Below are 11390 nucleotides of genomic sequence, written 5' to 3'. Positions count from 1 at the left end.
CCACCAACTGAGCCAATCGGGCACCCCAGTCCATTCCTTTTCCAATAAAATATTTGAATTAGCTGATCTCAAATATTCCGTAAAGCAGTGCTTCTCACAAATTAATGGGAATTTTGTTAAAATGCAGGTTCTGATTCAATAGGTCTGAGAATCTACTTTGCTAATAAGCCCCCTAAGTGATGTAGATGCGCTGGTCTGTATTTGAGTAGGAAGGACTTAAGGCATTATCATCCTATACACTGGTATTACTGTCTTTTTTGACCAATTCTATAGGGCATTCTGTGCTGCCTTTTTTTTCAACACTCACTCCCCAACTCCCAAATCCTTCCCGTGCCACCCAGATATAGTAAGGCTCAGATTCATCAGAGTTGAAACCTTAAATAACCTTAACCAACTTTTTTTTTAAAAAGATTTTATTTATTTATTTGAGAGAGAGAACGAGATAGAGAGAGAGAGCATGAGAGGGGGGAGGGTCCGAGGGAGAAGCAGACTCGCTGCTGAGCGGGGAGCCCGATGAGGGACTTGATCCCGGGACTCCAGGATCATGACCTGAGCCGAAGGCAGTCGCTTAACCAACTGAGCCACCCAGGCGCCCTGAAACCTTAAATAACCTTTAAAGAAGCAGGAAAAAACAAAACAAGCCCAGCACCCTCTAATTTTACTACAAGTTGCAACTAAAAGGATATCATTCCTAAAAGAGGACACCTGCAATTAAGCTCCCTTTGTTTTTTGTTTTGTTCTGTTAAGATGAACCAATTTATTCTGTATTATGGGAAATGGGTGAATTGAAAGTGCCATATAGACATAATGCCTGCCATTAATTTACTTGTAATGACATAGGATTGTGTAAGGCTTTCGTTGACAATAAACACTGTGAAAATTTCTCTTTTAATTATGTAAGTGGAATTTCTGTTTGTCTTCATACAGTGTTTCAGAGGCTTATCTTAATTATCCCAATATCATTCACAGTTGAATAAAAAGTCAGTTTGATGTGCAATGTGAGAGGAAAGAAAGTCTCCTACATAATGCCTTCTAAAGCATGAACTTTAACTTCGAATTCCCTTTGTGTAAGTCAAGGAGAAATTGATGAAGTCATTTTGCTTGAGTACACACAATGAGAATTTTCTTTTACTCGCAGTTTCTAACAATAGTAAGGGTTGTCATCTTTAATATTTAAGCCCAAGGCTGGAGGGGAAAAGCTATTTATGCACATGTCTTTACAACCTGGCAAAGATTAGTCTTCTGTTCCCACATACCTGGAACCAAGCAGAAAAATAAAACAGATTACTCTGGCATATCCTAGAAAATGTGTAAGCATTTTAATAAAGCATGACATCATCACTGGTGTGAACACCACCCTGGGTGTCCCTCTTTTTATTGCTGCTGGCACTTTCCTCAATGTCCTCACTCCAGCCTTAGGCCAGGGCTGAATGAGCAGGAGAAGGTATGTGATAAAGGTCAGGACTATCCCTGAAGCATTACAAGTAACAGGCCTGCAGGAGTATCCAGTATTCATGCCATGTCAGCCCCCTCCTCATTAGCTGCACCTCAAAACAAAACTCGCTCTAGACCCAAGTAGGCCATTTACAAATTCCAAGCACCCAAGGTAAACAGTTACACATGATCCTAAGACACCAAGCACTAGATAATCTGAGTGAAAGACCCAAGGCTTAGACCACAAAGCCCCTAGCCACTGAGACCACAGTTTTGTGGTGACCTCCTCCTTGGTCATAGAACCGAGCAGAGACATTTGTGATGAAGGCCTGGTTGGACACAGGGTAAGTGAGAAACTGCTTTCCATGCAGACAAATCATTTCTCAAGGCTGTGTTTCCAGAAACCTAGTACAGTTTTCAGACCTCTCAATAAGCTTTCCCAAAGAAGTCTAATCTCATATCCAGTAACAGACTTTTTCCATATCTGATTTAAGAATTGTGTTGTGACCCAGAAAAATGGTCATATACAGGTATTTCCTCATGAGATTCCCCTGATTATCCATGAGGTAAGATTGCTCCTACCCTTATAGGTGAGTACCCTGAGGCCCAGACAAGACCCAGGACTGGCTCCTCCATTCATCCTGAGTTTTCCAGACTCCAAATCTCATGAGCTTTCTGCTCCATCTTGCAATAATGTAACACGGCAACTCAGAGATGGATTTGTCCCTTACAAGTGCCAGTAAGCTCTAGACAAAAGTCACAAAATCATACTTTCTGATCACACCTAAGGAATAAGTCTGTTCTTCCCCAGAGGTATGGTCTTTATGTGTTAAATAATCTTGTCACTGAAGCCTTTTAAACATAATCATTTGTTACTCTTCAAGGTCTGTGAGAGGGAAGCTGTCTCTCTTGTTCACAGCCAAATCCTGTGACCAGATAATTCCTGGCACATAGTTTGTGCTCAACAAATATCTGTGACTCATTGCTTCACAACTACCTGTTGAAAGAATTCATTACTGCATGAATGAATAAGAGTTCATGGAAGAACAGAAAGATCATCTGTGAGGTCATCCAAAAGATCTGGGTTATGACATAAGCCTAGCTCTAGGACGGCCCATCTGGGGAGAGAAGGGATAGCCTAGTTAATATGGTAAATCTTTGGGCAAGAGATTGTTTACTAGTGTATTAAATTAGAAAACAAAGTTATGAAAATACATATCAGAGCCAATTGTTTAGTATTTTTTGCCTCTTTCTAGAAGCCTTCACAGAATAACCATACATGTTATTGGTCAGTCCCTCAGTTTCTTAGCCTAATTAATTATTTATTGTCAGTCTGCATATCCCTCAGTTATTTATCCACAAAACATTTACTGAACATTTTCTAGAGACCAGGCATTGTAGTTACAAGGGGGAATTCAACAAAACCCAGGGGCCCAAAGAGTGCATAATAAGTGCACAGACAAGTGAACCAGGTCATGTGATAGACTTCTGGTCAAAGTGGTAGAATGAGTACATGTGAAACCTCCCCCTTCTAATGCTAAACAATATATTGTAGTGCATATATTTAATACAACACAGATATGACAGAATGTATATATTTAAAATTATAATGTATGGTCATTGTATTAGTTTCCTAGCGACGATACAACAAAGTACCACAAACCCAGGGGGCTTACCCAACAGAAATTTACTGTCTCATACTCCTTGAGGCTAGAAGTTCAAGATCAAGGTGTCGTCAGGGTTAGTTTCTTCTGAGGAACCATCAGGAAATTCTAGAGCTTCCAATCAGCCTTTTAGGGTCTTGAATACTGGACACCCGAGGATCCTCAAACACATGAGGAGAACCTGTAATGTGAAGAAGACCCAAGTAAACAACCACAAAAATGAAACCAGAGGAAATGGAACTAATCAGAGAAGAGGGAACATTTAAAAATAGCCCCAAATAATATTTTTAGAAGCAAGAAAACACTGCAGCTTTAAAACAAGGGTAAAGAGCTATAAAATGGTACCAATTAGGGGTTAAGAATAAACTCTTGAAAATTTAAAAAGTAGAATGCAGCCAAAATGAAAATTTTCAACATGGGGTTTGGTAGGTAACATCGAATAAATTCATACAAATGCTAAGCAGAGGGAAAATATGAAAAAAAAAGATAAGAGGCATGGAAGCTTATTCCAGAAGGCCTAACATCTGACTAAGAGAACTTTCAGAATGAGAGAACAGAGAAAATGGACAGGAAATAGTTACTGAGCATTTTCTAGAACTGGGACACAGATTGCAAGAGCTGACTGAGTAACCAGCACAAGAAAGGGAAGAGATCCACACCAAGGTACATTGCTACCGACAACAGACATAAAAGAATGTTCCCAAAAATTCTCCAAGGAGAAAAAAAGAAAAAGCCTGGCGTCAAACTTCTCAACATTGGATGCTGAAGATGGAGGAAGTCAGTGCCTTCTAAATCCTGAGAGAAATGGATTCGATCTAGAACTTGGCTCCCTGTTAACCTCACTCTGATATGAGGCAAAACAGATTTTCAGGCATGTGACAGGACTCAGAATCTCTACCCTCCATTTATTCTCTCATAGGAAGTGGGTGGACTTTATGCTCTGGAAAGGTGACAGAGTGAACCAAGAAAGACAAAGAAGTGATATCCAGGAAAGGGTGGATGTCACCCAGAAGAAGCGCGAGGAGAAATTTCAGAGACAGAAGAGAAGCAGGGCCAACCTGAAACAGGAAGACAGAGAATTCAGGGGGATAAGACTGAGAAAGGGGGACTCCCCAGAATACCCAAGATGGTGGGTCACTAGGGCACGATAAAAGACGGATGACTGAACTGATGGAGTGTTTGAAACAAAATGAGTAATATCCACATCGTCCGAAACATGTGATTTAATTTAAAATAGTGATCCATCATAACGGATCATAGATACCATCTAAAATGGATAAATCAGGGACATGTCACGTATGCCTATTACATAGTCATGTGAAGGCAATGGCCAGAGGCCACGGCTGAAAGAGTTCAAAGTGGTTGCCTCCAGGCAGCAGAACTAGTATGCAAGAAGGGGCAAGAAGGGGTTAAGGATTGCTGTGATTTATTCCCAACCTTTGGGAATGATTTGATTTTTAGCTCTATGTATATATGACTTTGATAACAAATTTAAAACTGAAGGACAACAAGCACAGTGTGGTTAAGTGCCCCAAGAGGGAGGGGGAGGAAGAAGCTGGAGCCTTGAGTGGTGCATCAGAAGGGAAACTCTCCTTGAAGAGGTTGGTCACGATTACGTGAGGCTGGAATCGAATGCCTGTTTCATTCATTTATTCATCCGCCATGCTCCAGACAGTGTTCTAAGTTCTGCGTCTGTCTCAGTGAATAACAGACGTAGATGCTGTCTGCTATTTTCTCCAGCTGCCCGTGAACAAGGGATGCACATGTGTTCTCTTCTGTCCCCCGCACAGCACTTTGAATAATGCTGTGCTGATGTGGCCAGTAAATAAATCCTGGTTATAAGAGCTAATGAATGAATGAATCCTGTAACCCGTACAATGTACAGCCATGTGAATAGGCAACTAGCTATGAGGATAAAGAGCAATTTCTGGATGGGAAGTATAAGGAAATTTCTCTTCTAATCTAATGGCAACAAGTTGAGAGAAAATTTAGAAATCCAACATCCCAGAAAGTTCCCAGATCTCCTCTTAGCTCTGTAACTGTACATGTCACTTCATTTCTCAATATTACAAAAGTCTCATCCAGGGGCGCCTGGGTGGCTCAGTCGGTTAAGCGTGTCTGCCTTGGGCTCAGGTCATGATTCCAGGGTCCTGGGATCGAGTCCCGCATCAGGCTCCCTGCTCTGCTGGGAGCCTGCTTCTCCCTCTGCCTGCAGCTCCCCCTGCTTGTGCTCTCCCTGTCAAATAAATAAATAAAATCTTAAAACAAGTCTCATCCATAACATGGGAATGATAGTAATACCTCACAGCATTGTTACAGGAACCAATGGAGATAGTACTCTGTAAACTGTAGAGCTCAATGAACATTTTAATTATTTTATCCTTGGGATTAGACTGCCTATAACTTTTAGAATGATGGGAGCTTAGCACCTTGGATTTCATGGAATCTATCCTCTCATTTGATAGAACAGGAAACTGAGGCCCAGAGTGGGACAGTGGGTTACCCAAGATCACAGAGCCCGGCTGTGCAATGTTGAAGCTGGAACTCATGTGTTCTTATTCAGTGCTCCTTCCTGTCCAATCCCCTTTGGGTTCAGAGAGTTCAATTCAGAGTCTTTTGGAAGTTCTGTACTTAAGAAGTAAAATCTTATCATTTAAAAGTGGAAAAAAGATCTAGTCAAGGATGAAGGAATTCAACATTTTATGTATCGGGAAGTCCGAAGGCCCAAACGAACAAGTGTCGCTCTTGAGTCCAACAGAATCTTCTTATTCCACGTGATATGTGCTGTTGATATAAAAATGGGATCTGTAAAGGGGGGTTGTCACCAGGTAAAGTCCAGTGACACCACCTGGTGACATCAGCAGTGACACTACCCGTGAGGTTGTCCACAAAGCTTTCCCAGTAGTTGAACAGAGAAAAGGCGAGGCAATCAACGAGTTGGTGGGTGGCCCCCAGGAATGTGGTTTGTCACGATGAAAGCAGAAGGAGGAACACCACTGCTACAGCAATCAGTGCTATTTTCCCATGGAGAGCAGCAAGTCCGCTTTAGCAAGCAATACCAACAGTTGTGTTAGCTAAAATTTCAATTTTGTTGGTTTTGTGGTTTATTTCTGAATTGCAAATTTGTTTTTATGAATCTATGTGTGAGGGCTATGGAGTTACAATGGAGTTTAATATTTGTAAGTAACATTACTATAGAAAAAACAGTGTAAGCCAACAATAGGGATCCACACCATATTTCCCTTTAAAAGGGGTCCAAAGGTTGCTCAAGCTTAAAAACACGCAGCAGGCAAGGGGACACTGGTCCCACGGGGCCCCCAGAGCCAGGCTGCTTATTAACTGAAGCTCAGGGAAAGGCGAGTGAAAAACCGTCCTGTCTCATATCAAGAAACCCGGGTCTCCCGGAACCGTAGATTTCAAAATTTTCTCTTGTAAGCTTAGAGAATAATTCAAACCAAAAAAAAAAAAAAACAAACAAACAAAAAAAAAACACCTGGATTCCCTTTCACCCATTTTTCAGTTGAAATTCAAAATTTTCATCCTAAGTTTCAACAGTCACAAAAGATAGGCTTTCCAGTATGTTGTAAACAGTGGCATTTGCGAAACAGATGGTTACAGAACACGTTTAAGTATACACGATGAAGTGTAAATATTAGAAGAGTCGAAAACCTCCATCATTCATTTAAAAAGGATGTGAACCACTCTTGTTTAACTCTTAGAACAGCTGTATCGTCCCGTTTTCTCCTCGAACCCACACTTCCGTTGTGCTTGTCCCCCAGACTTTTACCCCTATGTAACACGTGTACACTCCGAGGCAGTAACTGATCACTCTATTGTACCTCTCTGGCACCGATCTAAACTCTGTAAATTTCTAGTGACAAGAAGTTACTAAGCATTCCTTTTCATCTGAATTGACTTACTGCTGCAACTCTTATTAGTTCACAATTGATCAAAACACCATAAATATATTTCAAATGTTGGTCTATAATGAGTACATATAAAAGTAGAATGTTCCTGGAAATGCCCCTCTTCAAGAGATGCATTCATCCATAGGTGAACATTACTGATTGCTGGAGCGAGCCAGTGTTCGGCTTCAATTCTATTCCCAGTTTTCATTCTTACACATTCCACAACTCTCTGATAAACAAATAGCAGGCATTTTGTTACAGCAATGGCACTCCATTCTTGAACCCCTTCAAAGGGATATTTCCAAAATCACATACTAATCCATCTTCAAAAATTACTTTTATTAATCTATCCCTTGACAACTCAATTAGGTCCTCCTCCAATTTTATTAAAAGCCAAAAAAAAAAAAAGAAAGAAACCATCTGATTTACAAAAAAAAAAAAAATGTGTTACTCCACCATCAGAGTCATTTAGTTTCTCAATTTTGGGAAAATATAACTGAACAGGTTCTACTAAAGACCTCGTAAATGATGATTAATTATACCCATTATTCTTTCACTTCGGCATTTTATTTCACCCAATATTACCAACAAGATTTTTAAAAATCTAAATACTGTTAATTTCACTATGCCTTTACCAAGAGTATTTTTGATAAAATGCTCTTACCTCATCAAGGGCTTTAAACCTATTTATTCGGGATGTGGGAGCAACCATTTGGCTCATTTAATTTACAAAAGATGGCTGTCATATAAATGAATTGACAAAGTCAGTCCTCATTGTCCAATCAATCAGCCAAATTAGACGTCAGCTTTCTAATAGAAAGAATTTGCCTTCCTTCTTCAATTCCAGTGAATGTGTTCAGATGTGTCTCTGGGATCACTTCTCACTTCACAGAGAACAATGGAGAGAAAGCGTGGAGCCCTGTTCCCACTGCCTGTTTTCCTCCTTGCTCGCTTTCTGTCCAATGGCAAGTGCTATGCCAATAGTTCGAGGATAAAAGAGGAGATATCCTTAAAATAGTCCAAACACTTAATCTGGACTAAAACTCCCAGCTCGGCAGCTGTGCCTCCCTTGAACAGAAATATGCAAAGACAGCACGTTTAGGATGCCTGATTAAATGCTAATATGCCAGATTGCCCTTGGCGTGATGTGACACTCTAGTTTTCACATTCCGAGGTGACCGTGAGAAGTGTGCTTTTCTTCCGTAAGGAGGAGGAAGGGCAGTTGGAAGGGGAGACTCTCAAGGGAGAGCTGGTCCTTTCTCAGGCAGGTCATTACCAGGCAGATTTCCAGGGAAGCTGGGGATTTGGGAATCCATTTGCCTTAACCTGACTCTGGAGTGTCTACTGCGGTAGGAGCCCAAAGACTTCCAGGGAAAGGTACCAAGAGTTGGATTAATGAAAATGCACCCCCAGATCCCCAGCCTCCTTGGGAATCTTCTGGGTCCTGATCCACCGGACAGAGTTTCTAACAGCACGCAGGAGGTTAGGAAGTGGCCCACCCTCTAAAGTTCATGGGTGAGGCCCAGAGGCTCCAGATGCCCCCTCCATGCCTCCCACCCAGACCCTCTCCAACCCCAGGCCCACGGTGGGGAACAATCAGTCCACAGTGCCTTGGAAGATGCATTACAATGCCCCGAGAGGTACAAGTTAGGGCCAAATGTTTAAAATATGCTCTGATTCCGGGACACAGTAAGACCTTTGAAATAGTACTGCAAATTTTAGTTCAGCCTAAACAAAGTCCAAAATATTATTGGTCAAGGTTCTAATCCAAACTATGGAGAGAGACTGCTAGGTTCACACATCAGTGGTTTTGTACAAGGCATGAAAACCCCAGAAAGCCAGAAAAGGGCACCCCAATAAAGTAACACAGGAGTCTTGGCTCAACCCACCTTCAGTAGTCTTTGAAAAAAAGAAAGCAAATGACCATGAAACTTCTCTCTGCTGGAGTAGAGGTTAGAGCACTTTTCCCATGAAGGTTTTGCTGGAAGTTAATTTTGGAAGGAGCTCAAAAGGCCCAGGAGCGCTGCAGGCACCCTTGCGGCCGGCAGTGAAGGGAGATCAGCTCATCTCGCATTGGCTTGGAGGATGGGGAAGTGGGAATCTGTAGGAGGCGAAAGAAAAGAATGTGCTTGTCAAGTTTCCGAGTCTCAGTGCCTCTGAAATAGGTGGAAATTATAGCTCAAGTCCCTCACCATGGGAACATCTGGAATCTAAGCACTTCTGTGCATATTAAGAGGACTATTTATAGTTTTCTACGAATGTTAGGGAAGGCAATTATGTAAAATACTACTGTATTATTAGGTATTTGAAAAATACCAGGCTTGCAATAAATGCAAAGATCTAAAAGCAATTCAGACTTCCACGAACTGTCTACCCGAAGTCGAAAAGTACTGGTTTATGTTCCCGAGGCAGCGACACCACCAAACACCAGCTAAAGTCTCTGCTGACACTGATAAATGATGTCACCGGGCACGTCCACCCTGCTCAAGTCATGTTGGTGCTGGTTCTGCACTCACACCGAGCCAAAGGGAAACGGGAGCCCGAGCCGCCTCTGGGATTATTTGGAAAATCCCCCCCTCTCCCCACCCCCGCCCCAAGCATAGGAAGGTGGCTGCTCAGACTGAGAGGAAGAGGCTGTGCACCTCGAGAAAGAACCCCAGCTAAGGGGGCTCTTGCTCTTGAACACCAAGCCTGCTGCTGAAAATCTTCTGAGGGTCATCGGCAGCTTTCTGACTTAGATAGCTGCACCTCATCTTGGGCTTCAAAGCATCTGTTTTTTTAAAGATTTTATTTATTTGAGAGAGAGAGAAAGCGAGAGCAAGAGCAGGGCGGGGCGGACAGAGAGAAGGAGACAAGCAGACTTCCCGCTGAGCAGGGAGCACCACTCGGGGCTCGATCCCAGGACTCGGAGAGCACAACCTGACCACAACCTGACCACAACCTGAGCCAAAGGCAGAGCTTAACCGACTGAGCCACCCAGGCGCCCCCTAGCCACACTTTAAATACTTGGTTGTCAAAGGACATTTCTATCGCTGCAGAAAGTTCTATGGGCAGTGCTACGTGAGATCTGACAGGAGGGGGGATTCGGTACTTCACAAATCAGAACATAAGAGCCGTTCAGCCGAAGGGTCTCACATTTATTACTGAACCGACCTACTGGTGTAGAAGCACAGTAACAGAGAAAAATCATTTCCCTGATAAAACGTCTATTGGCCAGGGAGGAGGGATGTTTACGGAGTGACAGGCTGGGAACGTGAGCTCTTCAAGCGGCTTGAATACGTGTGCCAATGATGTGGACCAGCTCACGTGTGATGCCTTAGAGCCCCCACTTGGCTCTTCTCTGGTGCCTCCTCTTGGAGTTCTACCTGATTTTATGACCAATTTTCATCTGAATCCTCTGGGGAATGGGACGATTCTGCTTTTTTTGTTTCGTGGCCAGGAATCTCTTGATTCTGAAAGTCTTGCAAGAAGACATGGCGAGAAACAGTCAACCACACACACCAGGAAGGCGGTGAGAAGGAGCTTCAAAGCATATTTCAGTGATTCTTACAGTCTGTGAGCCTGGGACAGCAATATTAAAGGCACCGACACGTGTGCAAAGCCACCAACGTTTGGCTGCGTCATTGCCTCGCTGGCTTTTGGACAAACTTTTGTTGTAGTGTCTTCTCACATTTCCCAGGAGCTGATGGGAGGGCAGGAGGAAAGTCAACAGGGCTCCAGTGGGACTGGAGTGCCTCAATGGCACTTCGCATGCACTTAGTACTGGGAGACCCAGGGTTCTGGGCCTGATGGGTCTTTAGCATCTCTAGGCCTTAATTTTAGCTGTGCTTGGGGATTCCTGAGATCATTCTTAACCCTGAGTCACTTATTGGTGAGATCAAGCATATATTTGGCTCATCTGAGCAACATCTCTGTCAGGGAAGAGCTTCAACCCTCAGTACGCAGAAAGAAACCAAAAAGCCAGAAAGTGCAGGAACAAAGATGGACATAAGTGGACACCATGGTATTGCTTAAAAATAGGAAAAAGCTGGAAATACTGGCATGGTTAAAAAAATGATGGCCCTCTCATAAGATGGAGTAATACATAACCATGAAAAGGTGTTAAAATTATAGGCAAAAAAAGTTCATAATATACTAGTAAGTAAAAAGAAGCAGGCTATAAATCTATAAATTGTACACACAGCATATTCCCATTTTTGAAAAATAAAATGTGTGTGTGTATATATATACATATATATATATACACTATGCATATGTATGTGTTTTAAAAAGAATATTAGGGGCACCTGGGTGGCTCAGTCGTTAAGCGTCTGCCTTCAGCTCAGGTCATGGTCCCAGGGTCCTGGGATCGAGCCCCGCATCGGGCTCCCTGCTCCGCGGGAAG

The 11390-nt window shown here is 42.6% G+C and overlaps 1 protein-coding gene across 1 annotated transcript in view; it reads right to left on the bottom strand.

The window, feature by feature from the left end:
* Positions 1-453: 453 nt before the first annotated feature.
* Positions 454-11390, bottom strand: part of BCL2 (BCL2 apoptosis regulator) — a 235803-nt gene continuing 224866 nt past the window's right edge. The window contains exons 3-5 of the transcript XR_012379975.1: positions 8896-9107; positions 3111-3279; positions 454-1256 (exon numbers count right to left, since the gene is read on the bottom strand). The gene's annotated coding sequence lies outside the window, so the exon portion shown is untranslated. The remainder of the gene's footprint in view (positions 1257-3110; positions 3280-8895; positions 9108-11390) is intronic.

The sequence above is a fragment of the Callorhinus ursinus genome, unplaced genomic scaffold (genome assembly GCF_003265705.2).
Source record: "Callorhinus ursinus isolate GAN/ISIS: 27379988/994484 unplaced genomic scaffold, GSC_fseal_2.0 scaffold11, whole genome shotgun sequence".
NCBI classification, from domain to species: Eukaryota; Metazoa; Chordata; class Mammalia; order Carnivora; family Otariidae; genus Callorhinus; species Callorhinus ursinus.
This window is presented reverse-complemented; position numbering and strand designations above follow the sequence as displayed.